The sequence below is a fragment of the Dipodomys ordii genome, unplaced genomic scaffold, assembly GCF_000151885.1.
Source record: "Dipodomys ordii isolate 6190 unplaced genomic scaffold, Dord_2.0 Scaffold68, whole genome shotgun sequence".
NCBI classification, from domain to species: domain Eukaryota; kingdom Metazoa; phylum Chordata; class Mammalia; order Rodentia; family Heteromyidae; genus Dipodomys; species Dipodomys ordii.
This window is the reverse complement of record NW_012267284.1, coordinates 4,514,713-4,518,679: the sequence shown is the minus strand read 5'-3', so window position 1 is coordinate 4,518,679 and position 3,967 is coordinate 4,514,713. Positions and strand designations below refer to the sequence as shown.

General features: G+C 47.6%; 1 protein-coding gene across 2 annotated transcripts in view; it reads right to left on the bottom strand.

The window, feature by feature from the left end:
* Wipi2 (WD repeat domain, phosphoinositide interacting 2) overlaps window positions 1-3,967 on the bottom strand; it is a 42,419-nt gene that overhangs the window by 2,261 nt on the left and 36,191 nt on the right. The gene's annotated exons all lie outside the window — the stretch shown is intronic.

The following is a 3,967-nucleotide window of genomic DNA, read 5'->3' as shown; positions in this document are numbered from 1 at the left end:
TCACGGTCTCTCCTGCCCGGGCTGGCTTTGAACCACGATCCTCAGATCTCAGCCTCCTGAGTAGCTAGGATTACAGGCGTGAGCCACCAGTGCCCGGCTTCCTCATACTCTTCTTGCTTGGCTTTTTCACTCAAAGCTGGCACTCTATCACTTGAGCCACACCTCTTCTTCCAGCTTTTTTGGTGGTTCATTGGAGATAAAAATCTCAGGGACTTTCTTGCCTGGGCTGGCTTCAAATCGTGATCCTCAGATCTCAGCCTTGCAAGTAGCTAGGATTACAAGAGTGAGTCACCAGGGCTTGGCTGGCTTTATGATTCTTAATCGTGATTTGGAACCTTTTTCCCTTTGACCCTTGCAAATTTAGGGTCTGGCCTAACCCATGTTGAGTACTGTTCTAAGCCCACGGCTGCCTCAGTCTGTTGCATCTCTGACCATGTGTGGCTTCAGAGCCTCTGTCTGGTGAAGAATGGTGGAGTCTTAGTCTTCTCTTTCTCCAGTAACATTTGGACGAGCTTATAGCAGGTCTGTGGGTCCCACACAGCCTGAAGGACCCTCAGTGAGCTACCAGAAAAAGCAAAGCAATGGCTGGCTGTGTGCCCATCCCACCATCCATCCACTCACAAATGCTCACCAGAACCTGCTTTTGGCTACAACACTGCCACACTGCCCTAAAAGTCACTGCAGAGAACATAGGAGCCTGTCCTTTTTCTGGAAGACCCTTTTCCATTAAGTAACCTTACCTCTCACCATCTGCTATTGCAGGAGGCCTCTGATAGGCCAATCCACCTTGACACTCCAAAGTAGGCCATGTGATTGGTTAAGCAGTAGCCATATTATTCTCTCAGAGCCAATAAAAGCCTTCCACTGGAATGCTCCAAAATAAACCAGGCAATTGGTTTGGTAACAGCCATGTGACTCCAGTAGAGCTAATCAAAGAATTTAGACCCAAAGGGGAGGGGCTTGGATATTGCTCAGTGGTGGAGTACATTGCTTAGCAGGCTTGTTTCCATCCCCTGAACCAGAATGTTTAAAAGCCTGAGTGACCAAATCAGGGGTAGATCATGTTCTAGTTTGAAGGCTTGGTCTCCGGCAGGTGGGACTATGAAAGTTGACGTGTAGACGCTGACCATATTCCTAGATTAATCCACTCATGAGTTCACAGCTCAATGGACAGCTAGGAGGTGGGGCCTGATTAGAGTAGGTCACAGGGGGTGGGCCCTGGAGGGCTAGGTAGATCTTATCAACAGGCACTTCCTGCTTCTGACTCTCTCTTTCTGCTTCCTGGCTGCCATGAAGTGTGCAACTCTGTTGCTTCATACCTTGCTGCCATGATGTGCTGTTCTGTCCCAGCTCAAGCCTACAGCAATGGAGCCAGCCTACCATAGACTGACTGGGAGTCAAACAAATTCTTCCTCTTTGAGTTATTTTTCTCAGATACTTTATCACAGTGAGTAACACAGGCCAGGGAGAGACTGGGTCTCAGAAGTGTCTGGAACCAATGACAAGAGCACCCACAAGTGGCTGTTCAGACAAGAACAGACAAGTGGTTCACAAATACTTCATCTCCCACGCTTTCTCTCTCTTCCGACTCCCTCCCTCTCTTTCTCCCTCCCTTCCTCTCTCTCTCTCTCTTCCTTTCTCTCTCTCTCTTTCTCTTTCTTCAACACACACACACACTTCCAACATACAAAATCCCAAGGAAGAATTCTGATTGGTCCAGCTCAGGTCACATGGACCATGCAATGAGGTAGGCAGGGTAGAGAATGACAAATCAGGGTGAGAGAGGGGACTTTTTCCAAGAAGTACTTGTCTTGGGTGGGGTGGGGATACTGACTTTCACAGCTATTAACAGCTGCATTACAGCATCTGGAATATTCTTCAGAGGGGGCAGAGAGCCTGCAGATCAGGGAAAAGAGATCCAAAGACTGAAGGGGAAACAGTTGAGTCTATTCTGGTCCCTTTGATCCTTATCAGTATTGTCAACTCCATGACAACGGGAGATGAGGTCTTTGAAGCCAAGAATGATTTTTTGAAACAACAAAGTTTCTATTTTTATCTCAAGCGCTTGTTTTCTGAGGATTGTGGACTGTGCCCTGGAAGGGTCTCCCCAAGGGTTGATGGTGCCCTCCAGGGTGAGCCGCAGCTTCAGACACCATGGGCCCTCTGTGGGGGTGCTGGATAGGCTACCCCTTGAATCCTTCTGTGGGGAACTGCTTGTCCAGCTCTTGCCATCTTTGCTTACTCCTCCTCTTCCGACTCCTTTGTTTCTGCAAGGACGTGTACAAGCAAATCTGAGCTCTGGGAAAAAGGTACATGTTTATGATCCCAGCTACCTGGGAAGCTAGATTAGGAGGATCATAGTAGGAGGCCAATTTGGGTAAAATGTGACACTCTAGCTGAAAGAAAAACTAAAATCAAGTGGATGAGCACTTGCTAGGTAAGTCCTGAGTTCAAATCCTAGTATTACTGTCAAAAATTAAGTAAAAGAAGAAGCAAAAACTGCAAACAGGGTATGATATGGGCTCTGTGTGCTGGGATCTGTGGTACTAGGTTTTTCTTATTCTGTTTTTTTTTTTTTTTTTTTTTTGCCAGTCTTGGGGCTTGAACTCAGGGCTTCGGAGCTGTCCATGAGCTTTGGTGCTCAAGGCTAGAGCTCTACCACTTGAGCCACAGCTCCACTTCTGGGTTTTGTGGTTAATTGGAGATAAGAGTCTCACAGACTTTCCTGCCTGGGCTGGCTTTGAACCACAATCCTCTGATCTCGACTTCCTGAGTAGCTAGGACTACAGATGTGAGCCACTGGCACCCTGCTGTCTGTGGTACTAGGTGATATGACAGGTTCCAGCAGTCCGTGTCCCAGGGAGAGTCCAACAGTTCCTCTGTGGATTGGTTGGTTTGCAAAAACCACTAATTGAATTTTCTTTTTCTTTTCTTTTCTTTTTTTGTTGGTCGTGGGGCCTGAACTCTGGGTCTGGGCGCTGTCCCTCAGCTCTTCAGCTCAAGGCTAGCACTCTGCCACTTGAGCCACAGCACAACTTCCAGCTTTTTCTGCTTATGTGGTACTGAGGAATTGAACCCAGGGCCTCATGCATGCAAGGCAAACACTCTACCACTGAGCCACCTTCCCAGCCCACTAATTGAATTTTCAAAAAAGAACTGAACCATGTAAAGTGAGGTAATCCAAACTCGGAGAGACAAATGATGCATGTTTTCGCTCATATGCAGAAGCTAGATCTAATGTACATGGGGGGCGTGGTTAATTATATAGAACTCCAGGCAGTCACACACAGTGAGACCGAAGGAGCACAGTCTTAGGAGAAGAACACAAAGGTGCAATGCCTATGTGCCTTTTTTTTTGGTCAGTGGTGGGGCTTGAACTCTGGACCTGAGCGCTTAAGGCAAGTGCTCTACCACTTGAGCCACAGCACCACTTCCACTTTTCTGGGTGGTTTATTGGAGATAAAAGTCTCCTAGACTTTCCTGCCCGGGCTGGCTTTGAACTGTGATCCTCAGATCTCAGCCTCCTGAGTAGCTAGGATTACAGCCGTGAGCCACCGGTGACTGGCTTTCTTTTGTGCCTTTAACCATATAAAATATTTATCCAAACAAACCACAGGAAATGGAAACAAGAGGCTTTTCCTTTGTTACTGTTTTTCTTTTCTCTTCTTTCCTTTTCTCTTTGTCTTGTTTATCTGTCTTTGGGAGGGTAAGGGGGCGCAGAAATGGAGGGACAAAGAATGAACAAGTGCAGTAGTGGTATTCACTAGCCATTATGTTGAAAATGAACTATACGAGCCGGGCGCTGGTGGCTCACGCCTGTAATCCTAGCTACTCAGGAGGCTGAGATCTGAGGATCGTGGTTCAAAGCCAGCCCGGGCAGGAGAGACCATGAGACTCCTATCTCCAATAAACGACCAGAAAACCGGAAGTGGCGCTGTAGCTCAAGTGGTAGAGCGCTCGCCTTGAG